Below are 27,516 nucleotides of genomic sequence, written 5' to 3'. Positions count from 1 at the left end.
TCATCTACAGTGAAAAGTCTCACAATAGATGAGAAAAAGACTCATTATTTTGGGTAGCAGAAATGATTCACACAGAGATTACTCTTGATTATGAAAATTATACAGCAACGTTCATTGTCTGCAAATCAATACAGAAGTGTAAAGTCACATGAACATCACACCATTATGCCATCTCACAGTGAAATGGGACACATTCATAGGGGATTTTCAGAGGTGCTCACTGATGTACCTGTATATATGTATCTGTTGCAAGATGGTTCCAGGGAAGAAATGGGAACATATCCATCTTCATGTAAATCAAATGTCCATAAATTCTATGCATTTGTAAAGTTGTACAACAGTAAAATGAAGTGATAAAAGTTGCTCTCTGATGACATAAGCAAACTGATCTTTGATTTTACAGCCATTTTTGAGAAGAAAATTAATAGCAGCATGGCATGCACAAGTTTTATACCACCATCCTTACTGAGAAAATATGGCTTTATATTGCTACAGCTAAAATTTTAAAACCCATGTGCAGCATTCTGGTGTTTCTCCCGGGTCTGGAGCAGCTGCCGTACCCGGTGGGGCACCACGGCTCCTCCGGTCCCGGTCCCACCGCTGCTCCCGGGCTCCGTGGCTCCGGGAGGGTGGTCGGCCACTTCTACTGCTGCACGCAAGGGACCTTGATAAAGGGGGAGAAGGAAGGACCAAATTCCCCGCGGCAGGAGCTGAGAGCATTTTATTGATGTGCTCCCAATTCCTGAGTTGGACAATATGGCTGCCCGGCCCCGGCCTCGTGGGAGTTTTATGGAGGGAGGAGCGGGGGGTGTCACGTGGTCTGGGGAAGCCAATAGGGACGCAGTAGGGGACGGCATCAGGACCCGGGGCGGTCCCGGCCACGGGAGAACCAATAGGGGCACGGAGGGACGGTGCCAGGGCCCCGGGCAGTCCCGGAGCTGCGGGGGTGTGGTGTGGAAGGCAGGGGCCAAGGGGGAAGTGGCAGGGGCGGTGCCGGGGGCCCCGGGGCGGCCCGGCCACGGGGGAGGGGTAACAGCAGGAAAAGACCCACAAGAGGGACAGGAGCCAGTCCACGTGGTCAGGCAGCTCGGGAACCGAGTAGTGCAAGGGGGGGAAAACCGGGGAATACTTGGAGGTACACAGGATTTGCTAAGACACATCAGAACCCCGACCTAAACCCAAAGTCCGGGATGCAACACCCATGATTACAATGCATATATGTATACTTTTTTATTATGTTGTCCCTTCACTATTGCAATGAGGACTTTTTTTTTGGAGTACAGGCATGTTGGGTCTTGTAGTTCCTTGGGAATGGTTCAGAGCTAAGTCAAGATGTCAAAAATGTACCAGCGAGAAAGTGAAACTTATGAGACAGTGTAGCACAGACCATTTTTATCAGCCTCAAGATTTCCACACTAGTAAAGATTTTTGAAAGTGGAAGGAAGAAAACATTCATAAAGGTCAATATTTCTTAAGATACATTTTGTATTATCAAATCTTTTACCAAGGATACCAATTATGAGCTTAAACTTTCTTATTTTCCCTTGGTCGACAAAACAAAACCTATCCACATGCTTGCTCAAAGGGAGTACTAATACACATCTTACATGCAGTCTACTTATCTTCCCCAACACAGATTTATTTTTATAACACACCTCAACAGATTACATTATGCAATTTTCTACTGGTCCATTCTTTTCGCTTCTGAAGCAATTTAGCCTAGATGATAGCCGAGCAATACATTGTTCTTTATTTTATGACTGTTTCCTTGAGAGTAACTTATCACTGTCTGTATCTGTTTCTGACATGCTACAGAGACAGTACTGTTGATGATTGCATAGAAGGGCAGGGTTGATTAGGAAAGTGAGGAAATCAAGCTCCACAAACAGGACTGAAAGAATGGAAAGGGAAAGGAAGTCATTCAGAAAAAGGAAAAAAAGGAAAAGGTGGGGAATGTAAAATGGGAGAACAAAAAAAAAAGCCAGTCTATCTCTGCCTGATCTCCTTCCACCTCTCTGCAAATTTCCCTCAAGACTTGTATGTCCACTGAGAAAACTGGAAATTATGATACAGAACTATTAATTAAAAAAAAATAAAGGAAAAGAAACAAAAAAAAAAGTTTTAAAAACAAAAGTAAAAATGTTGCAAAAATGAGCAGACATAATCCTGAGTGCTTCCAGTTTAGTCCATAGGCCTGAAAAGGACTGGGTATTTGCATATCTATGTACATCATGAATAAACCCTTTGACATATATGGGACTAATACTAAGCATGCAAACCTCTTTTTTTCAGGGCCACAGTTTTTTGCAAAACCACAAGATGGTTCAATTATATTCTCATTTCAGTAGAACATCCAGATATGAGAGATGTTTCAGATAATTCAACTTAGGTGCTTTTATAATTTTATGAATCTTATCACTAATTAAGTTTGTTCAGCAGGGTAATTATTTAGAATACAGTGCACTGTACAGTGCACAGTGTATTCTCAGCACAGAATTGGTGTATTTCAAAAGAACTGATACATTTCTCCATATGTAACAGCACTTCTACAGGTTGCTCGCACAAGGATTGTGGAGATGAATTAGTTAGTTCTCACACAGCACACTTCACTGCTGATGGCCGGGGTCTATGCTCAATCCCTTTTCAAGCTGTTTTTTTTCCTTCTCTGGATAATTTCTGTTATCACAAAGGATATATACAAAAGGCACCACAGCCATATGAACTTAATGTTATATACATGAGTATAAGCCCATAACTGCATTGTAAATTCACATTGTAGGAGTCTTTCTTTATACCTCTGATTCCAGCATATTTTAGGCATCTTTTTCATAAGGCCACTTTAGTTCTGATCATATTTAGTAGAATTAGGAACTTTTTGCTCCAGAATTAAATAAATTTTTGTTGTGTCTGAGAATTTAAGCAGTGCATTTGGATGAATATCCTTTATTTGCTCTGAGAGATAATAGGACTTGTGGAGGTTTTAGCTCAGTACTACACTGTATGTCATCAGGAGATTCTCATGGCAGGTAGAGGAGTAGAGATTTTGTCACTTGAAAGAAGTTACAAAGTTCTTGGTATGATACATTTTTAATGCACATCTATGTTCCAATTGGAGCTGGATTTTTAAAATATATTTGCATCAAAAAGGAGCATGTTATTGTAGTCATGAAAACCACCTGGGAAAGGCTTATGGAGAGAGGTAATATATTCTATTAAATAAAATTGTGTAATTGGAAAAATTAGGCAATTTTTCAGGCAAAAGTCCTCTTTCTCTTAACAACTTAAAGATCACATTGCTAAGTACAGCACTTTATTCACCATATTCCCAAATTATGTTTAGTGCATTTACTGTATTTACAATAGTCATATTTTACTTTAGTCATATACTTTGTCCTGCCTAAAGGGAGAAAAATCTAATAGATTTAGGTCAGTTTTATTCACCAAAATATTAGCTAAATGAGAAGAAATGCAACAACATGGATAGTACTGTCAAGCAAAAAAACTTCTCCTTTTTATATTCAATATAAGAAGAGTTAATTTGAGGGTAAAGGGCCATGAATCCTAAAGTGGATACTTATTAAGCTGTGGCTCAGCAGAGCTCTAATAACATATAGCAAGCTTGCTAAATACTACCTTGGCTCTAACACCCATTTCCTCTGTGATTTAAACAGAAAATTGTACAGACATGAGTCTAACAATGTTCTGCAATGTTCAAATTTCTTAGATGGTTTTGGGTGGAGTAAGGGTTTAGGATGGCTTCATTTAACCATACCATTCATTAGTGTTGGGGAATTGAGATTATTGTCTTGTATAACCGTACCATAAAACCTGAACAATAGAATCATGTAGAAACAGACACAGTTATTACATTTTTTCAGAGATCTCAAGAGCTTCCCAAATTTATTTCCATTTGTCTTAAATGAGTCTATTATATTTTGAAATATATTTTATACAGTGATTTTGAAAAGCCCTTGAATTCCTTTGGCCAACAAAATTGAAAATTAGATAAAGAGAAGTTATGAATGTATTTTTATTTAAAGTTAACTCTATATAAATCACAAGATATCCACCTTTTTTTCATAAAGTTCAATGCTTCTGTGGAGATTTCTTTCTTTAAGTGGCATCATATTGAAAAGGATGAAAAATGGACCTCTTTGTCCATAAAAGCTTACTTAGATTATATATCCTTAGTATATATTTAATATATTCGCATAAAAGAATCATAGCTACTCTCAAATTCTTTAGCTAAACTTAACTGATCCTTCAGGGGCATCAAATCTGGTGTGTGAGCTTCCACAGAAAGAGACAACTCCATACCTACAGAGAGCTGCAAATCCTGGTTGGATATAGCCTTTCTGCCATATAGACAGGGACCTATTTTTCTCATTAGGGCACTATGATAAATAATGTGATTTTACAGCTGTGGAATATATAAACACTCCCCCACTGCCCTCACTGAAATTCAATGTCTCAATCCCTTCAAGAACCCAACCTAAGTCTAGAGAAGTCAAAGCACTCCATTAATTTCAGAAAGATTTGTCTTATCCTTAATCAGCACAAATGTACCCATTCACAACAGAGTATTGTAGCCTGGCAATGTTCTTTTTGCATTAACAAGTTTGTACTACAGTTAAAAAAAGGGGAAAATTCTCCAGCAGGAACCTTGAATTCCTGCCAGGAGACTGAGTAAACTCTCTCATTCTTTATATTTTGACCATCACTTTTTTATTTTCACTTTTTCTTCCCGGGACTTTTATTCTCTATTTTGCAGATTAATATTATTTCTTCCTCTCATTCCCATCTGTCCACCCATCTGCTTATTTTAGCTACATTTCCTTTCACCCTGCTGGCTCCTGTATATCTTCACCACACCCCAGGCATGTATCCTTCAACAAGATTTATAATATGAATCATTTTGAATACCTACAAAATAATGGTATAAGAAAATTGGATTCCTACTTTTTGGTGAGTAATATAAAATTATTTATAGGCTTAAAAATGAGCACAGTTGCCCTAAGAGAGCCTTTAGGCTTTGGGTAGGCTTTCAAAGAATAATAACAAAGGTATAGATTATATCTAGAAGTTTAAGTAACAACCAGAGCAGTTCTAACTGGTATGCACAAAGTGTGTTCTCCTTCTTGGCCAGTGGAAAGAAAGGGAAGCTGCACTTTTGGGCCAAATGGGGCCTGGGGGCTGCAGACCACACACCTCATCTGCCTGAAGGGGTGACCAGAAGCTGGGGATGTGTTGGGCCATCAGCCACAGGGTAAGTGGGAGCATACGTCAGAGTGTGAAAACTTTCTGTGTGGTCTGTGCTAATAGTGTCTCTAAGGCGATTCTCAGGGGACAAGAAAAAAAAAAAAGAAACATTTTCCACTGTGTGATCTTACTGCATATGCACAGTGGTAGAAGTCAGCACTAAAACTAGGGAATTGGTGGAGCAAAGAGAATGCAATCTCATCTTTGCCTCACCCCTTAGATAATTTTATCTCTGCTGGCATTAACTTGGTAGAACCATGATGAAGAGCCATAAAAATACTTCTGCTTGTCTCTTGCTTAGCTTGAGGAGCTCCTCGAGGAGCGGTTTGTGGCATGGTACCTGCCTTAGGAAACACCATGTGGATAGAAAGGGCTCCACCTCTTAGTCCCCCATGCTCCCATATACCTTGGCTTGGTTTCTTTGAAGCTTTTATAGAGCTTCACTAGGACAATAACATACAATTTGTTGGTGCTGAGGAGCCCTGGATGGTCTCTTCTTCCAGGACTCAGTAGAAGAGTGGGCAAGGCCCTGTCGCCAGGCCACTTGCTCAGGGATGGCTGGTCAGTGAGGGAGCCTGGCAAAAATCCAGGTGAAGAGCCATCTGTGAATATGAGTGAGAAGGAAAACCACACTAGAGCTTTAGACAATAAGAATTTTATTACATACACCTGGTGCTGCTGGCCCCCTCCCAGCCCACATCTGTCTGGTGGGTAATGCTGAATGCTGGGGTGGCCATGGGGGGGTTAAGGACCTGTATCCAGCCTTCTTTTTAGGGCAGTATTCTCCATCCCTAAGTCCAGGTAAATGACTGGGTGCTACAGTTTTTATTTTCATGCTTCTTAAGGCAGCTTTTGTGCCAATAGCTATTTCCAGAAAGTGCTGATGTTGATGGAAAATTAATTATTTTGGTGATACAAGAGATGTTCTGTGTTGTAGATATATATATGAATATTTCTGTCTATTCAAGGAAAAGTATATAGATATATATATATATACAAACATATAGGTATCTATTTCTTTCTCCATAATTGCTGATAGAAGCTTGTTTATTTATATTTCTAATTTATATTTAAAATACATTCCTCAATAAAACTTACAGTTGTTTAACTTACAGTATTGATCTCAGTCAGTGAGAAAAAAGCAGTCATGTCTCCTTACAGCAAAAGGAAATTTCAACCTTGTCTTATTAGCAGAGTCTGCCTATGTCTAAATACTCAAAAAGCAGACTTTAAATTCATAAGCATGACTACAAAAATTTGAATGACAACACATCCATTTTATGTGCTGAAGAAAATGGAAATTAATTTAAAAGAACAGAAATCTTCTCTGAGGAGGAATTGTCAATGACTATTTGAGCAGTAGGGGTTGTGTGTGTAACAGTATGTGATGTAATTGCCTTGCATTTTAAAAACTGCAGTTACTTTCACAAAGATGATTTTGATCCCTCCCTTTAATAAAAATGTTCTTTTATTCAAGTTTATTGACCTTACTTGTGTTAAATCACCACAATCTCCCTTCCCTAAGTCATAATCTCATTTAGTAACCATTACATGATCTTTTTTCACACAACTGAAAGTGCCTATAATCTATTTTGGAACAGGCTTCAGTCCAGAAATATGTTTTACTTTATTATTTTCTGCTCTCTCTGGGGATGCCTTCACAAAATGGTAAAGCCCAAAGACTTCCTGAAGGGTAATCCTTTTCTGGGTCATATGATTCTTTTCAGATTCCATCTTGGGAGAGTTTTCTTATAACAATAGGTTTTGCTGTCTGCAAACTGGACAAAATCCTGTTGCTTTAGCACTAACAATGAGTGGAATTTTAGTGCAGGAGGAGTGTTTGCTTAATACAATAGAAGTTGGTACAGGCTGGACTTGCAAGTGTCAAGTAAACAGTGTGGGAAAGTCTGTAGTACTGCAACTGAGTCAACAAGGTGCCGAACGCCTAAATGTGAGTGAACTGTAACTGCAATAACTATCTGGTTGATTTCATCTTTTCCTCCAGGACAGGACTTGACACATATCTTATTGAGAAAGAGTTAACAAGAGAACAGGCTGCTAGCAGGGAAAAGATGAACAAAGCAAGCATTCAGTCATGCGTTAGAAACGCTGCACAATGTGCAATCAGAACAACTGTGCTTCAGGATCAGATACACGTCTGATTTACTAAATGAATATAATGGGAGAAGGCTATTCAGACCCTGCCATAATCACATAAATTCTCTCAGAAATATAAACCAAACAGTGCTCACGTCACAAAAGGGAAGGTAATTTTTTTAAAAATTGTTTTAATGATAACACTCCAGTTAATATCAGTTTAAAAGAGCCAGAGAAATTTGAGTTCACTTGGCAGTAACACAAATGCCAGTACTCTGTTCATGTTTGGACTGAGAATGCAGATTGACTGAACCCTTAACAGAGGCAAGACAAATGAGACAAGAAACATCTATGTTCAATACTGCAAATAGAAAAACTGATATTACTTTATCTAAGTAAGAAACTGCCATTCAAGCAGTTGCTTGAAGCCTGCTACCTCATTTGAAATGCAGACGTAGTTTTAAGTTAGGAAGAGTTCTCAAAAAAAAGTTTTTTATATTCACCTTTTCAAAAACAGGGTTTTCCAGGTGTTTTACCCATACTTTGCTCTCATTTACAGCCTTAATCTTATTTAAAGGTCTATTTGTATTCAGGTTGTGCCTATAACTTCCACAAACACCTAAGACTCCATTTAACTAGCATGGTCATAAAACTCCTGTCTTAAGAATGAAAACAAAAAGTCAAATTAGTGTCTTTCAAACTTCCTTAGATCAGACACTGAGCTAGTGAGGTGTGGCATAGGTCCTAACTTGTCTACAAGTTTTCCCCATGCAAAAAGCACTCCTTGCAACACTGCAACTTTCCCCCACTTGGGTCACTACTGAAGCATCACCAGTTCTGATTTAACCACTAAATCCAGAATTTTTATGAGAGCTAGGCTGCTGAATTTGCTTTTAGCCTGTATAAAAATGTCTGCATACTCCAATACTTTCCTAGGTATTCCATGCAAACACAGTTCAGGGTTGGAAAACTCCAGCTGCCTTGTGAGAGCTGCCTCTGGAGGAGGATTTCCTGTGACTCATAGTCAGCTCAGCCTTGGAAAATCTCTAACAAAGTTGCTGCCCTGTTTCTCAAAGCCAGGCTAGCACTCCTGCACAGTTTTGCTGCCAGCACCATGCCATGTTCCAGCCTTGTTGATATACAAGTATATTAATGTTGCTTTGTCACAGGCAAACCTGCTCTAAATGCAGAACTGCTTCAATTTTCTGTAACTGATTCATGTACATTTAGTGTACCTTAAAAAAAAAAATCACTTTGTCCAGTCACATTCAAAGATGTATTATCTGTATTATATCAGTATTATATAATCTGTATACACATATTTATACCTATAGAACACATTTTATGGCTGTATATATTGACTTACATATATATAAATCCAATAAGATATATTGCTGCTAATTAAGTCATTGTTTTTGCCGCTTGCTTCAGGAGGAAGAAAAAGGGGGAAAGAGAGTGAAAGATTAGCTCTTATTTTTATTTTAGGATTAATTTTTTTAGAATATATAGGAAATAGTCACAGGGGGTACAGTAGTTAGAGATAAGTGCCTTGCAACAACAGAGGTGTTCTTATACGTGCAGATGTGTAAGTGAGAGTAAATAGGCTTAGGATTCTCTTACCTTTTAACATCTTTCTGGATATGCCTATAATTTACAATATTTCTTAAGAAAATGTCAGAAATTTAAAATTATGGGAGATTGTATCTTTCAACAAAAACTTTTTAGGGTATGACTCCTGACTGAAAGGACCTGGATATGTGTTGTATTTCTCCATGCACCAGCCATCCATGAGCTCTTTAGTGTCCAGGGCAGCATGTGTGCCCTTCTTTTCAGCTGGTCAGTTGAAAGGATAATGCTATGGCCCATTCTTCTTCCCACCATTCCTGGTTTGGCTCAAGATGAAAATAAGACTAAGTTCTACAGCTGATAGAGAAGAAATGGACTCAAGCATTGGGAAATTGTTTTCCTACCTTGTTATTTCCTTAGACATGATAATATAACCAGAGGCAAACATTTTTAACAAATTAAAGCACCATTAATAGCAAAAAGATAGGTTAAGTAGGTTTTTTTTCTATACATCTCACTACAGACTCTCCTCTTTCTTCTTAGTACATTTTGTAAGCAGCTGAGCAGCCTTGCACATTGTAAAGCTTAAAAGTAAGGTAGATATATCAAGGGTGGTGTTTTCTATGAATCCTTTAGCAGTTCAGTGACCTTGACAGGAACTGCAAACATCAGTTTATTCTGATGTTACAGATTACAGGAGTTTGGTTATTAGCCAAATCAAGCAGCTGCCAACCTGCCGTAAGTATTTTTAAGAACCAGCACAGAAGAATTAAGTCCCACAAATCTACAGATTGCTGCAAGAGACTTATCAACCTCTCCTGAGGAATATTAACAATGTTCAATTTCTCCTGGGTGCAAAATGAAGCACTATGTATGACATATGCTGAGATAAACTGATTCCATTTTCCACTTCAATAATAAGACAACTAGCAGAAAGTGGAAAAAAAAAAAAGAGAAAGAGAGTGAAGTTTTTGTACACAAAGGGATATGCAAATAACTGTATTTAAAGTAAACTTTCCATAACTTGGAAGAAGTAAGATAATGGCCAGCAACTTATGGAATATGAAATAGATGAAAATAAGCAACATATAACCTCTAAGGGAACTTGGTTAAATTTGTTTCTCACTATTATCTGCATTCTCCCAATATATAGAATTGGCTATGAGAACACTTTTTATTAAAAACATTTTTTATTTGTGTTCTCCTAAGGAAGCCAGCCATCCAACTTAGGATTAAAAACTAATTATATCTTCTCCATGCACCAAGGACCAGGGTGACATGAGATAAAAATTGTTATCAAACTTCGGAGGGGCCAGCTCTCCATTTTGCAGAAAATATTGACCTATAGTTGCTCCAAGTGAATGGAGAATTTGGCGCTATAGACTTTCCTAGTTTGTCAGTTGCCTAAGACATTTCAATGACCTTTTCATGAAATATGTTCTGAAACCTATTTCTAATCACAAAAATATTTGTTACTCTTGAGCTCTTGAGTGTTTTGCTGTATTAATTTAATAATACCTGTATTATTCATACTTTACACTGCATGGTTTTGTAAAGCATCAAACAGAAAAATTTATATTAACCTCTTTAGAATGCATCATAACATGTAATGTGGTTCAATCACTCTTAAGCCAGTGCACTGTGGTTCCTACACTGCAGTTTGCTTCATGAATGGGGGATTTGCAATCTTTTATCAAGCATTATCCTCTTAATACCCAGCTTATTCCCTTTATTACAATCTTTTGGTGAAAATTTGGTCTAAGAGTTCTTTGCAGTTAGAACAAAATAGCAATTTTGAAGCCTTTTCTCTTTGAAAGGCTGCACTCTCTTCCCCAGTCCTCTAATGATGTTATTCGAAGGGACCACCAAAAGGACCATCACTGTCTTGTGGTAAAGATTTAAAATACTTGGAATTGGTTTTTAATATAAGCAGTTTGCAGAATGGATGTAATTGTATTTATTTGGAATGCAATAATACTCAAAGACAGCTTTCTAAGAATTTGAGTTCATTGTATTTCACCTCAATTCTAAGGACACTAGGTGTTGAACTTTGCTTTAAATCTCTTCTCTAGCAGGATAGTATATGTTTGTCTCCTACAGGTTTATTCTGTTATTCTTTCCTTTTATCTCTGTGCATTTCCTGATAGGGAGACAGATGGCCAATGAGATTGCATTCCTTTTGGGTTTCAGGGTAAGGATAGATAGCAACAATTATGGGATATAATGAACATTTGGGGAAAGAGATCAGGAAAAGGTAGAGTCACTCTGGAGCTGTATTTTAATAATGAGTTAAATTGTGAAAGTGAAAGGTTAAGCAAAGGTCTTTGTTCTCTGTACTAGGGAAGGTGAAAAGAAGGGCTAATTAGATTATGCAAACCAGCAGATAGTCCAATTACAGTTGATAGGCCAGATGGAGCCCAAGGGACACTTCCACCTGGAGGAAATGGGGAATGACAGCTTGGTCAGCAAACACAGCACAGGGAGCTGAAGGCTCTCTGTGCCTGCCAAGGGATGGGAGGCTGATGCTGTCCCAGCCCCCTCCATTCCAGCAGGGGGGAGATGAGCAGATCAAGACTGAAAGGCAGATGTTCTCCAGAGCTCATCCATACTAAAAAGGGCCCATCTGAGGAACCTTGTTTACCTGGTCCACAGAGGGAAGGACTTGGCCGAAGTCATAGATATAATTCAGAAATCAAGGGTAACCTCCTGCCCTTTCTGGACAACCAGTGATTTTTGTTGTAATGTAGGAAGTGTTTCTCCCTCCTCTGTGTTTGGAGAGCTTCCTGGTGACTTAAGTGTAAGCATATGTCTACACTGTCAGGCCTAGAAAAATATCCTGATGTCAAGTTCTGGTTTTAGGGCCTGACCATATTCTGACATTACGTTAAGATGACAGTTATTGGCAAAAATCCAGCAGTAAATACCCAACATCTTGTCGATTTTATATAGGCAGTTACAGACCAGAGATTTCAGACTCAGCTGATAGCTTAAGTTTTTCTGTGGAAGGGAAAGTGTCTGGAAGTCTTAATGTTTCACCAAATAATTTCATGATGTTTTGATTTTTGGACAGATTAAAGAACCCTGCATAGATCTTTGATATTTCAAACTCAGTTATGCTGATTTTATCAATATAAAACTATTTCCACTTTGTGAACTTGCATATAAACTCACACATCATTGCATTTTAAAATTTAGTATTTATTCAAAAAAGTAACTGAGAATTTCTGCAGACTAGAGATGAGATCATGTACTAGTGTGATGAGATCATGTGTGGCTACTGCTTCTTTTCCTTATGATAGAAAGAAGAAAGATGAAAAAAGTGCTTGCATATTTGTATATAAGACAAATACAAAGAACTTGAAACTTTTGATTATATTCTTCTGGTATAAACATCTCACATTTAAACTAGTTTTATGTGATGTTTTTTGTCTTTTAGACTATACTAAATGCAATACTTCATGTGTTTATGAGTCATCCTCAATGAGTATATTGCTTGTAGAATAAGCAGGCTCAACCATATGTTTCGTTTGCATATGCTAGTTTGGATAACTATTCCTTCCATCTCTTTCTCCCTTCTTCCTCCTTTCCAGTTTGCTTTTTTTTAGCAGTCATCTGCATTTGTGAAACCTTGTGATTTTGCTTGGTTCATGGATAAGAGCATTATGTCTTCTCCATTTAGCAGGAATATCAGATTTAAAAAATAAAATTTGAGCAAAGTATGTCAGAACTGGTAAGATATAAGGCAAGAAATGAGTCTGAGATGTAAATCTTGAAATTTTGGATTTTTTGTTCACATATTATATTTTTTCATGTCTGAATCCAGTCACAGTCTGAAAATCTGCTTCTGTTACTTTGTTAACACGATGAATCACTGTGAGCCCAGAAATTCCTACTTTTATAAAGGAATTAATTGTTTTGTTGTATGGGCTTATTTTTCCCCTCCAAGTGACAAACCAGAGCATTTTTTTTTTAAATTTTGTTTTCTGTCTGTCACATATATCCACACAACAGGAAGCTACTAAATTGGGGAGAGGGAGGACGACAAAATGCACAAATTCTGAAAGAGGGTGGAGACCAGAGGAAAAAAAAGATGCATTGTCAATACTTATCATACAGATATCCTAAACTGAATTAGTTTGCTGAGAGCTGCATGCTACAGAGACACTTCTTCACAGTGTCCTAGATATCATGCATTCCCTTTCAGCTGGCAGCCTTATAGGGGTAACAGCTTCAGAAGAATGCCTGCTCTTGACTATTTCTTAGTTTTGGCATCAATGTGGCTTCTGTCAGCAGTCAATATGCCTGGTATTTTCCTCCCACTATCATTATTTCTTGGAAATTCACATTCCTTGCACCAGCATGCAGACACCCACATTCTCCAGCTGTGTTTGAATTCCCTTGTCTTAAGATCTTGTCAGACCCTGAGAGTTAGGGGTCTGTGACCCACACCTGGGCAGAAAAAAATAATTCTCAGCAGACTCAAAGAACACTGAACATTCATATGGCCAGTTACATGAAACTAGGCTGCCTCCCCCTTCTTTTGCAGAACATCAAAGCGCCTGGACGTAGACAGGGCCACAGCAGCAGTGATGCACCAGCATTTGAAGGTTCAAGCATTCCAGGGAAAAGTAGAGAATGAAGTTCTGAACCAGACTGTAACTCACCCATAAGTAGAGTGGGGGGCAGATATTTGAGTAACTTTCCTGAACAAGTAAATGCCTGTAGAACCAGAAATTTGACTCTAATATATTCAGTAATTTCTTATTTTAGGACTTATATTATCTTTTACTCCAATAGTTGTCCAGAGGCAATGGAGCAACAACACTTGTGCTGTGGATAATCAGCTTAGTAGCCCTGATGGTAGAGCAGAAAATCTCTAATTCTTGCTGCAATTTGCTTTATGCATTTTAAGAGCTGTTTCATAAATGCCATTTTATGAATATGATCTTCTACAATGTACACCTGTACAGAAGTGTTGCACTATAAATATATGATCTGAAAACTAATTAAAGTGGAAACTTTTCCTGGGTAATGGGCTTCCATTTACATCAGCAGTAAAATGGTACTTTGAATTGTATGAAATTTATTTTATAAGTGCACTTTTTTTAAACACCACTAAATGGAAACAACTTGAGCAGCTGTATATATGTATTTTTGTATTTTAGGGGCTCCAAAAAAAAAAATTTGGCATCTGACAGATAGTTGTGTGCATGAAGATCAAAGTCAATCAGGGTACAAAATATTTTTCAAATTTTTCTTCCAAATTTCAGCTGCACCTAAATTTATTTTTTTTTACTTAAACTTTTCTCGATATTTTAGAGAGATTTTTTCCCTTCCAAGTTATGAGCAGTACTGAAAAAAGTTCTGTCTAAATTCCTGTGGGATGGCACTTTTCGTATGATCTTTGGTTCAATCACAAGCAAGAAATAAATAAAGTCAACACTTACTGTTATTTTGATTAGAGATTATTGTGTTCAAGATGTTCAGATAAAGATAAATATGTATCTTACAGGATTAATATTTTCATTATTTTTCTTATTTAATGCTGGTATTTGGATGGAACCCAATGGCTTTGAACTCCTTTGTGCTAACCAGTGCACAAATGCAACTTTATCCATTAATTCTCCAATATTTTCCCATTATTGTGGTGCATTATTTCACAATGTTTTCATTGCATTTCACTTTTAAAATAAGTAATTTTCCTTTCTTTGTTTAAAATCTTAGTAACAATAAGATTTTGTGCACATTGTTATGTTAATGTTAATGTTATGCTTTACACATAAGACTCAGCATCCTTCACAAGACTACTCAAACTAATGATTGTGGTACAAACCTACAGCTTTTGCCAACACAGACATAGCTGCAGATCTGTTTTCCCCTTAGTTGTGGTCCACTGTTAGCAGAGACAACCAAAAGAGAATTCTATCCTGACTCCTGGAGATGTCTCCCCTTAGTAATGCAGACAAACAGAGGTGGCAACTTTCATGAAATGTTTTTATTTCTTTTCATGAAAAGTTTATAACGTGACCTGGATGAAGACAACCTTATATAGTTATTTCCTAGCTTTTGCTTTTTCAGATTTTTTCTGTGCTACTGGAAGTAAAGTTTTACTTTCATATGTCTTCATATGTCCTTTCAGAGATAAAAAAAAAGGAATGACTCTTTCTTGAATAGAGTGTTTATAATACATTAAAGTTTTTTATCTTAATTAAGGGTGTAAATAATAAGTAAAGCAAAGAGCTGTAAATGGAGTCCAGCGTGACATATTGCACAATATCCATCTTGTCAGTAGAGTATGGTGACTAGTTACTCACCAGTTTCTTCAGCTGATGAGAACGTGTGCTTAGCAGCATTAGGACCATATTTAGCACTTTGCAATAAAAGTTGAGAGATGACAAAGTGGAAGAGACATTTAAAAATATGCTTGAGCTATGAAAGTACAAACAGTGTCTGATGAAAATGCATGAGATACTATAGTACAGTGTTTGAAATGGCTTTGTGACTGGAGGCTAACTTCTAATATGCAATGCATAATTCAGTGGGAATAGTTCCTATTTTATGTCATTACAAACACAAAAAGAAATGGTTATTGGTAAATGATAAATAAACTTGAAGAAAAGAAGTAAATTATTTTTATAGGCATGTGAGTGCCTTACAACTTACAAGTGCTCTTCAACCATCCAATGTCTATTTTTGAACTTTAACCAATAAATATTTACAGAGGTCTGAGAAGCTTTGCTTAAAAAAAAAAAGTCTAAAAATAATCCTCAGCAGACCATGACGTGTTATGAGGGAGGATCTCCCAGGGGGGTTCAAAATATGCACCTTTACTGAGAAAGAAGAAATTATAATTTTAACCTTCAAGTTGCGCATAGATAACTCTTCATTACAGAATTCAACATAGCTAGAGGCTAAAGAAAGTTCAGATTGATCTTCTGTGACATCAAACAAAAGAGGATCATGTTCCTGACACCTGGTAGAGGCAGCAGCAGCTTTTGGATAGTGTGAGAACAGAAATAAAGAAGCAAATTAAAGCTTAACACTACATTTGTATGCAGTTAACCATTTGCTTTTACCACACCATAGTTATCTTGTACTAACTTCACTGTCTCTGTCATTCTTGTAAAATGTAGAAGGGAGCTAAGGATATTATTTTCTTTCCTGTGTTTAATCCAGGAGAGATGATGAAAGCTCCCCACTGATCTAACTGCTTTGGTTTACTCCCTTCATCACCACCACCCCAGGCTGAAAGCCTGCTTTCTTTTAAAGAAAAAGAAATACAGAGCTTAAAACACTGTTACCCTGTCCCTTTCACTCAACTGTGAGCATTATAGCCTGTTAGTGTGTTAATTGTATGATCGAAAGCATGCAAAGGGTTTCTTTTCAAATTTTATTAGCCACTTCCTACCTCCTTCCTTTGAATATCTCTAAAGAAATTCAAGGTGTCTTGTTCACTTATTAAACAAAAAAAAAAAAAAAAAGGAAAAAGTCTTTGGATATTCTAGGCTGCCTTCATTATGCTGTATATATTTGTCTTTGCATCCTTTGATAAAAAGGTAGTAGTATGTCTCTGAAGGGAGGAACTTTGCAGTTGCAATTACAGATAATAGTGTTGTTCTCTAAACCCCAGTGTGGTGTGAACATCAAAGTGCTGTGGATTATAATAATCCAAACAAATAACCTTCTGTAAACTCATAAAAAGAAGGAGCTGGATGTTTTCATTAAGTGAGAGGCAATTCATTTAACAGTCGGTTGTTGCTTGTTTCTGTGTAGTGAAAAGTCTGTTCATTTGCATAAGGAAATAACCACCAAAGAAATGTAAATGATTGAACTAGGCTCTCATTAGCAAAGCCTCTCCAGCTACCTGAAGGACCTACCTCTGTTGGAATAGATCTAGTTTCAAGTACCTTCCTACCTTTTAGAAACCAATTATCTTCAGGCAGGTCCATCAGTTCAGGCAGGGGGAAGGGAATGTAGAAATATTCTTGGCAATAAGAGCTTACAATTTAATGAAAGGATTCTCCAAAATAAGAATTTGAATGATTTGTCTTTATGCAATTTTGTGAAAATCTATTCTTTTAATGACTACATGTAAAACGCCTATGTTTTTTATAAAGTAAAAGGGAGGAGTGTGTAATTTTTTGAGGGGGAGAAGAAGCAATAAATTCCAATCAAAATATTGCAGTTTGGAAGGAGAGCCAGATGACATTGGAAGTTCTTCTATCAATAACATAGCAAAAATGAGTAGGTAGGTGGAAAAAATAGTTGCTATTTAAATGAAGGAAGAGGAACTGATTACTCTACAGTAATGCAGGTGACAGATACAGAACCTTAACTCCCTTAAGAGATGAAATAAATAAATAAATAAATAAATAAATAAATAAATAAATAATATTAAAGAAATATTTAATTAAATATTAAATAAATAAAATATTTTGAACTAAATTGATTTAGTTCTACTGGAGTCAATTGATATTGGCTTGTCTGTGTCAAATGAGAATACAGTTCACAGTATTTTCTCTCAACGCAATACATATAGTCCGTAGATGTTTGACACATCTAGACACACAGTGTCTAGGAAAGATATCATTCACTGCATAATCACGACAACATTTCACCTATGGAGTCCTGAGCTTAGCTGGGGACTGGTCAGGTTAGAGGCAGCAGGAGCTTGATAATCTCTGCCTGCTAATGGAGGTTTTCAGTTTATTTAAAATAGTGATATTCTGTTCTGAATTCTGTCTCAAGCAAGTGTTTTATGGCGTCTTTGAAGACATGCTGAAATATGAAATGCTCATTTAGGGAGAGATTTTTAGGCATTCAGGCTAATATATGCTGCCAGATTGGTAAGTACTTCCAGGGTCATGGTGTAAAGCATGATTTGGAGGCCATGTGAACAAGAGTGGATAGGGACAAAAATAGGAAGAGCCTTATCTTGAGTGTAGTGTATTAATCAAAAGACTGTGGAAATTTTTGAAAAATGCTATACTAAACCTCAAGTGAATGCAATTTTCTTCTGTGTCAAGATAAATTTCTCCTAAAATTTTCACATAATTTTATAGTTTAGGTCCCTTGTTGGTTTTTGCCTGGCTGAAGACAACATCCTACCCTTCTCTGTTTCTCACCATTTCCTCACCATGTGCAGCTTCTTAGCTAGCTCTGTTGATTGTGATGCTGATATTACTGGCTTCTGCCTCAGCACAATCAAGATAACTGAGTTAGAAAAATCCTTCTGTGTTTTAAATTATGAGGAAACCCAGATTACTTTTACAGAATGAGTAAGAGAAGTGAGTTGTACTGTTGTAATTATTCAAATGGACATATCATCAGGGTATGACTAGCATTGCTCCTATACTGCATTGTTTGTTCTGCCATCCCTCTCCATATTTAGGTTTTTCTCCATCATATTCACAGGAGGCAGGGTGTAGAAAGAGACCCAGACAGATATGTACCATATCAAAATCAGAATCACAGAATCACAGAATGCTTTGGGTTGGAAGGGACCTTAAAGAACATCTAGTTCCAACAACACTGCCATGGGCAGGGACACCTTCTACTAAAGCAGGTTACTCAGAGGCTCATCTTAGAATATCTGCAGGGATGGGAAGTCCACAACTTCTCTGGGCAATCTCTTTCGGTGCTTCATGACTCTTGCTATGAAGAATTTCTTCCTAACACCTAATAGAAACCTACCAGCTTTAGCCAATCACCCTTCTAATATCATTGCATGCCCTTGTGAAAAGTCCCTCTCCAGCCTTCTTTTGAGCCACCTTTAGATAGTCTTACATAAAATATACAATTTTGTTTTCACACCTGCTTAGCCTGTGGTAAGTGGTTCCTGTGATTTTCTAGGCGATTGTTATCAAGCACATATAAACTAACCTCTCATTAAGCAAAAAATCTTGTGGCAGACAAGTGCATGTAGGTAGACATGAACATGCAGAGCCAGTGAAGATGACTGTGGGGCAAGGAAGTGTCTGTACTCAAACTATTAGTGCTTGTTCCAAAGACTGTAAACATAATTATTAACTAGATCCTTTACTACAAAGTTACTATGAATTCCTAGGGGAAAGTATGATCTATGTCATACTGTTTAAAGACCATTCAGTGATTGGTTCAATTATCTCTGAATTGCTGGACTATTTGTCCATAAACTAGAAGTTTTGGGATGTATTTTGGGGGCCGTTTTTTTTTTCTTTTTTTTCCTTTCTTTTTTTTTGACACCACATTCAATCTTCTGCTTCCAGAAGATATATCAGTCATATCTTTGACCCCAGTTACATGCAGCTGTTGAATATTTCACTATCTTTAACTGCAGAATCATGACAAAGAGGTCATTGAGCAGAAATAATATGAGAGTATTGTACTGAAGAAGAAAATACTTGGAAGATACCAAAGTGAGATTGGGTATTTTAGTGTTGGCTGAGTTCCATTGGCAGTTCCCCATTCATCAGTGAAATTTAAATCTGTTGTAAAGTTATAAATGAGTCTTGGGAAGATAAAGACCTATTTTTAGAAGTTTATCTCTTCTGAAAGAAAGATCAGTACATAACAGGTCAAAAGCATTGTAACAGAGACTGGACATAAAATGGAACATTGGTCAAAGGCCAAAATAATATTGAAAGAAAAATATTGCTATTATTTAGAGGCACTTGTGTTAAATATGCTGAAATTGAACTGTTTATAGAAGATCCTGGATTTCCTCCAAACAGACTCTGGCTGCACCATCACAGTGTTGTTTTTAGAGACAAGAGATTCTTCTTCCTTTATAGCAGCTGTAAATGAGAAAAGAAAAGGGGAGCATAAAGGAAAAAGTAGTTCTAGATGCTACACAGATTACAGCACAGCTAAGCAACTGGAGGTGAGGTTTGAAAATGTGACCAGCCAGCAGAAGGACATTAAACCACACCACCATCCACATGCACTGATCTGCAGTTCTCCACACATTCCAGTTCCATGCAACAGCAGCGCAGAGGGTTTGGGCTGAAAATGTGGGATGGCAAGCTGTTTTGTGAGGAAGTCTGGTCATCTGTATGCTCCAAATGCTGGGGGAAGGCATGTTTCAAAAATGGCACTACTGCCCACACGCAGCTTTCAAAATTCTTCCAAGATGCTGCTCCAGCTTTTTGGTACAATTTCCACTTCAGGGGATGGGGATGTTAATATTCTGCCAGTCTAAGTTCTTCAATCCAGCTCACTTCCAATTTAGATGATGCCAGAGCCTGTGCAAGAGCAAGGACAGGGCAGTGGGAGGCAGCCGCCCCTCTCTTCTGCAGCAGCTGTCAAGGGCTAACACAGCTGTATTGCTCATCTCCACCCTCAGATTCTCCACCAAGCACTGAATGCCTCTTCTGATCACACAAGTGAATATAGAAAGATTTCATGACTTGACTTCAGTTATTGCCCATGGCTAAATCACCAAGCAACACCTGTTCCTCTTAACAGGTTTTACTGCTGACTTCAAAATCCATGCAAACTTTTCATGTTATGAGTTGATTATCATTTTCAGTACATTTCCTGTCATTTCCCTTTCTTTGCCCTTCTGATTTCAAGGCTCATATGATCTAAAAGACTTCAATAAGCTAGTTTAGCAAGTCAATACTTCACTATTACACTTAATTTACTTTAAATTTCTTCCTGTTCCTCCTTGCAAGTCTACTAGGGAGGGGAAAAATAGCTCTAACATGTGGCCTTAAATACTTCCCAGCTGAAAAAATACAGTTAACCAGCAAGAGGCTAATGAGCTGATGTACAAACTGATGATCCACACCAGTTCCCCTGCAGCCAAATAACATCCTCTGGCCTGTATACACAGCAGCTGATTTTACCCTGGATGTTCCAGTTTCTCTTTTTCCTGTATTTCTGATCTCTCAGTACAGGGCTCTAATGTAACTTCAGACTCTCTTAGCCCATTAACTGCATGATGCAGCAGCAGGCTCCCTAGCTTGTACAATCCTTTTTTTTTTTTTTATTTCTCAGCAGCCAATAGCCAGTGCCTCATTATTTACCTTGCCCTTTCCTTAATGATGTCCTTCTCCCTGAACATCATTCTAAACAGACAATATAATGATTTAAACTACTGCTATAGGTTGAGTAGTTTGTTCATTTTGTTGGTCTTATCTAAATAGCCCTTTCTAACAAAATATATTTGAAATTCTATCTTTTGAAAGACCTTTAACGCAGAAAAGCAGCTTAAAAAGGAAAGTGAATAGCCAGTATTATTTGTGTATACCAGTAATATGATGACACTCTGTTTCCCTTTGGTACTGTTTTCCTCTTATTATTCTTACTTTTTTTTATCTGCTTTTATCTTGGATTTAGTATTTGAGGAATTAGGATACAAAAAATTCAGTTTAAAAGAGACAATAATGTTGGAGTTTTAAAACTTGCTTTCCTGATTTATAAAGAGTTACTATGTCCTTGGATAGTGAAAAAATAGTCAAGATGTGAGAGAACTCTTGGGAATTAACATAGAATTAAAATGTATGGGAAAATAATGTAAGAAGATGGGGGCAAACACAACTCTGTTACAACACTGAGCAGCTCATTAGATCTTTCTGTCCAAAAAGTCCATAAGAGTAAAATTAGATGTTTATAATCTGCAATTAAAATAAAGAAAAAGAGGCAAAGAGAGTGCGTGCTCTTTAAAACACAACTGTCTTTGTGCTTTAGACATCAAATGTCTTCAAATCAAAAATACCCGCTATCAATGCCACTTAACTGATGTAAGAGTAAAAGAATTCCCTGATGATCCTTTGGACCAATATAAGGCAAAAATGACATAGATATTTTAAAAGATGCAGTTTAATTATGATGAAGAAAAATCTTTCCATAGGTTTTTTAAAATGGTGTTTAGAGAGCAGTGGTTTTCAACTGATGGCCTATAAAACCCTCTAGAATCTGTAGTGTAATTCTAAAAAGTCTCTGAAATGCAGCTCAGAAGAACAAACATATTCCAGCAGCCTAAATTCTTAAGGATGTTGGCACAGCAAAGGGTTGAATATCATCGCAAAGTGTTAGCAATATCTTTTCCACTTCTACCTATCAACAGGAGAAAATTTCCAGCCTCCTCTTCAGTTGAACCACTCGATTTCAAATCAGAGCTATGTACTGAATCTTAATCAACTTGAGAAGTGGAAGACTTAAGAGGAAGTCATTTGAACTCAGAGCTGAGTCTCATAGGATTTTCCAAGGTTTTTTTGTTTGTTTTTTTTTTTTGTTTGTTTTTTTTTTTTGTTTTTGTTTTTTTTTTTTTTTTTGTTTAGTTTTTTTTTTTTTATGGTGATGCCCTGACTGTCAGCGTTTAAATGCTCTAGAGGCTCAATAGCTGTGATATTTATTAACCAAGTGGTTATGATCAGAACTTTGTCACTCAAACTTGCTTGGTATCATCTGACATATGGTATCGTGTTTGAAATACCACTCAGTAAATCACTGATAATGTCAATGTAATTGCTGAGAGCTAACACACGGTGTAATTCTTTTCCCACTGAAGCTGATGGCAAGAGCACTGTTGATGGCTGTGGTGAGAGACTGAACCACTAACCAGAAAAGTATTGTCTTTTTCCTAATTGCACACAAAGAATCAATAATTTTCTAAACACCCAGTCTTTAAATGAGCTTATATTTATAAATGGTAACACATTAAAATTTTCGTTATCAACTTTTTTGGTAGATAATGCTGCTGTGACTCTTTCAATATGCTTTATTTGTGAGTCAGATGCTAATATATTCATAAGTAGATGGATATATAATGTAAGAGATCTGTACATATCCCTGTTCCATCTGTTATTTCTTTCTGTCCTAAGTTTAAATAGACTGTGTTCAGTGTTAACATTGTTATTAACATTTTATCAGCTTTTGTCATATAGTAATTAGATGATACCCATGGAACAGTTTTATTATGAATTTTGGGGTTTAATTTTTAACTGGTAATTTTCTCATATAAATACTTACTTGCCAAAAAGAAAACTTTCCTTAAAACCAATTCCTTCCCCACTCACCACCTGCCACCCCCCCAAATATTTCAGCAGCAGGGATTTCTCATATTTTGGGCAAATTGTCTGACAGAAAGACACTGCCATCCCTAAGAGGTGAGGTACTCAGAGTTGTCTTTTTGCTCTGTACAATTTGGAACAGATTCTTAAATAAGGGCCTGCCTAACCTAGAAGGTGTCAGGATGCAGACTCAGGCTCTGGTCAACACATATGATGAGTCAGTTTGTTGGGTGATTATACATCACATGGATTTATTTCTCTGGCTGATGTGTTGTTGCCTGAAATGCTTTGAAAGGTCTTAGTTTATTCCACTGGTGGGCAAAATTCAAAATACCAAGAGAGTTTAATGACATGGTACAAGTTTCTATAATTACTGTAAGCAGGGGTTAACAGAATACTGAAGGTTTCTGCAATTGCTTCAGAACTACTATTTTCACTACTGCTCATCATATTCAAATCTCTCAATAAGATGTTAACATTATAATTAATTTAGACCTGAATTTTACAATTCTAATTTATGGTAAATGTATTTATGTTTGCCAGCTAGCTGTTTGAAAATATCTAATGTTTTGGTACATTTCAAGACCTTCAATAAAAATTGATATTTGTCTCTTCTACTCAGGCCAGAATATGTACTGACATTTTTGACAAGTATGAAAACAAATTTCACTGGGTAAAGATTTTATAAGCTGAGAAGACAGTGCACAGATGAAGGATAGGGAAAGTGGAGGAGTAGCCAGCAAAATAACTGTGTTTGATTACACAAAAAATCTTGTCTTGTTTTGTCTGTTTCATGATTTGGGTCTTTTTTTTCAGTAGGGGGTTTTCTTCTTCTAATTATCTATGTGGTGTTTACTTCTACTTTCTAACTCAAATGAACATGGGAAAGATTTTTTATGTTTTAAGGAAGATGACTGCTGTATGAGGGAATTATGTCAGCAAAAGTAAAATTCAATGAAAATCAAGAACTTTTGCTTTACACTGTCATTGCTATCAAAGGTTAGTGCAAACTGCTCTGCAGATAAACTATAGATACAATTTTGAGTTTTATTTTTCTCTTTGTCTGAAGGGTATCTAGATAATGTGTTTGTGGACTTGTACACAGCAGGGTTATTGTTATATTTGTCTGCTGCTTTTGAACTTCCTTATGACATTTGACTCTTTTGACCATCAGCTATAATTGTACTCTTTTTCTTATTCTGTAAAATTTATTGCTTTGATCTCTAGTGTCTTCAGTGTCATCTGGTATCCCTCAGCGATATATTCTGGGATCTATAGTATCTCTTTGTTATATGTATGGTAGCTGGAATTAGTTGTGTTCACAGTCCAACTGTCAGACAAATGGCTCTTGTCTTTGTTTATCACTCCTTGAACACCCTGTAACAGCATCTACAGTGCTGCCTGATTGTCCTTCTATTATCAAGGTTTGCAAGGTGCTAATTTTCTTAAGTGTAATGCTGAAAGGATGGTATGTAAGTGGAATAATTTCAGCTGGAAGTAGAGCCTCTTAGGGGTCTTTTATCTTTCTTGTGTTTTAGCTTTTCCTCTTTCAAGGCTTACAGTGTCATGAGAGTGTCTGCTTTGGCTGAGATTCCAGGCCATTTTGAACAGAACAGACAGTGTGCTCTAGAAGAAACAGACACCTGGCTTAAATTTCCAGCACAGTAGTCTTTTCATGTAGTGACAGAAAATGGAAATTGCTTAATTGGGGTCATAAATTTCTGCAACCCCAGACTCTTTCCTTAGTGGAATAGTCCAGGATCTCAGGATCTGCCACTTCTAGCTAGCGTCCTCGGGTTTCTGACCTTTAAGGGTAACCGAATCTCAGAAAAACATCAACACCCACTAAAACTCAGAACAATGCAGAGTTTTGGGGAGAAGGGAAAGGAAGTATGTGTAATGCTTCCTCAGAACCCTTTCCTTAGCTAAATGCTAGCACAGGAAGAAAATTTTGAAGGCATTGGGAATTTTTCCACATCATCAGCTCAGACATCCTTGGGATAATAGGATGTCTCTCTTCTTCAGGTGACTGGTAGGAAAGCTGTGTTTAGCTTTACTCACAGTCAGTGGCTGAAATGGGCAGCTGGGCTGTCCTTGAGGCATTTCCCAGCTGAAGGAAGAGGTGAAGCAGGTTCACCATCTGTGCTTGAGGAACACCTTCATACCCATGCTGACTATTTACACTCTTTCTACCATGATCTTACCTGAATTCTAAACTTCTTCAGCATAGCCTTTTTGTCCTGAAACCAGTAGATCCCAAAAAATTTGGGTTGATAGATTTGTGCCAATCTTCAGTGCATCACAGAAACTGATATGTCTAAATTTAAACTGCCAGTGCTGTGCATTTTTTATTTAGCAATATTATGTCCTGCAAGGAGCTGGGATCGCACCAGGGAAATGCTGAAAGAGGAAAGGGGATGGCAGACTTTTGACTTTTCCTGTACATGTGTACATACCGATACTCATACATATACATATGTAATTGCTCTCTCTTACTATTGATGAAAGAGAGGCATGGATTTTCTTCAGTTTTGCAGCAAAAATGGGTTAACAGTATCTTTACACAAACTTTTTTCCCTTTCATCATGATATTTAGTGATAAATCTTTGCTTTAAATGTGGCTGTGGGCACTTTTGTTGCCTTGATACTGAATTTCTTCCTCCTAAGCAAGCAGAATAAAAGATTGTGTTTTGGTTTGTTTTGCTTTTTGTTAAGAAATTTTAATTAGTTTTTTAAAAGAAAAAATTAAAGACTTAGCATGTCTGAGACCTCTGTTTTCAGAAAACAGTAGGCTTGTATGTTTGGCAGGGTGGGCTTCCTTTCTTAAAAATGCATTTTATACCTTTGTATTAGGGTTTCTAAATGAATTAATGCTGATAAGTAACTCCAGACTTTGCAGAATAATTAGACTCAATTATGACTGGAACAATAAGTTCAAGTGAATGGAACAATATTGCTAAATAACATGCTGATAAAATTAAAATTTGCTTGTAATTCATATCTGAATGTTCACAGGGGTAATGGGTACAGGACAAAATAAAAAGGTAAAAGAAAGACTTTTTCCTATTCTGTGTACTTCAGCCAGTAAAGGTGAATACTACAGGTCATTATTTTTAATTATCATCAAAAAAGTTGAAATTGTGGAATATGCAAAGAAATAGTCAGTTTTATAGAAAGCTAGTCTTGGAGTAGGGAGAGCTTCCTTCTATTCCTGTGTTACTAACTTCTTTGATGTTATTTCTTTATGCCTCTGGGTTTCCTTGTTTTCTCTGTTTATTTAGAGCGTATGAGGTTCACAGCAGAAACTTGTTCAGTTTTACTGTGTGTAGTTACCGATGCCTTACAAAAATGCAAATAAATAATTCACTTACTGCTTTGAGTTATACTTTCATGGTAAGTTTTTTTTCTTTCTTTGAACAATGAGATAGTCATCTTTGCCTATGCTTTTAGAGGTCCTGGTGCTATATGGTTCTGGTTCATGACAAAGGATTTCAGTTGACATAATAATAATAATAACAATAATAAGATAAATATTAATAATTATTTTTCTCTTTGTTTTTATGGTTTCAGTACATAAATAAGCTCACAGAAAAGTAAGTGGTCAGCCTGAGATCACTTTCATCCTGAAATGCTAGGAAAATGTTTATGTTAAACACTTCCATTGTATTTGTGCATGCTCCTGCATGTTGTGTATGGAGCATAAAATAACAACAGAAGAATGAGGCTTAGGCTACAGGGCTACAGAAATAATTTTTAGAAATAATAGTATCTTAAGACCTGTCCTTTCCTCAATTTTAGAAGGGAAAGAAAATATTTTAGAAGGGAAAGAAAATATTTTAAAGAGAAAGCTGCAAATGACTCAAAACCAGCCTGGTAGAGTGGGAACAGTTGAAGCCTGTAGGATATAGACTGTGTTCTGAGCCAAAAGTATTACCAAGGACAAAACAAAAGATAGACAAAAATCCAGCTCAGATAGTCAAAGGAAAGTTTTCAGAGGGGAGATAGCAGGAGGACATAGATGCTGAGGTAAGATTTTTATGCACTTCCAGAGGGACATTTTCAGATCCAGTGTCTTTAGTTTTAGTGAAAAGAGTTGAAGGAGCAGAAGGAAGAATCACATAAACAAATGGAACTGCACTAGACTGTTAGTAATAAACATGCTTTTTTTTCATTCAATCCACATTTTTCCTGACCTTTTACACAAGCAAGTGGATTTTCAGATTTTACCCAAATTAAGTCTCCCTGAGATGTTTTTGCCTAAAGATTAAGATCAGGCAGAGATAGTGGGGAAGGCTGGGGGTGGAAAGGAAGGTGTCCTGAGAAGCTATGAAATATGTGCAGCAATCCTTGCAATGCAAACATCAGCTGCAACGCCAGGTAAGGTCACCTTGGAAAAGAAATATAGCACCGATTAGCCATGACAGAGGCTGGGGAGATTCTTTGATGAAGGGCTAGTAAGAATTTCCTGTGGTTTCAAATATTCTGGCCATCACACGTAAGAGAGATCAGCATTTAGCTTTTCAGATCACCCTCTCCCCCTCCTACAAAACCATGGTATTTTCTGGACCGTGTAGATTTGTAGTTACTCCTAGTCTAT

The sequence above is a fragment of the Vidua macroura genome, chromosome 2 (genome assembly GCF_024509145.1).
Source record: "Vidua macroura isolate BioBank_ID:100142 chromosome 2, ASM2450914v1, whole genome shotgun sequence".
In the NCBI taxonomy this organism is placed as follows: Eukaryota; Metazoa; Chordata; class Aves; order Passeriformes; family Viduidae; genus Vidua; species Vidua macroura.
The sequence above is the reverse complement of the archived record's forward strand: the minus strand, read 5'-3'. Positions refer to the sequence as shown.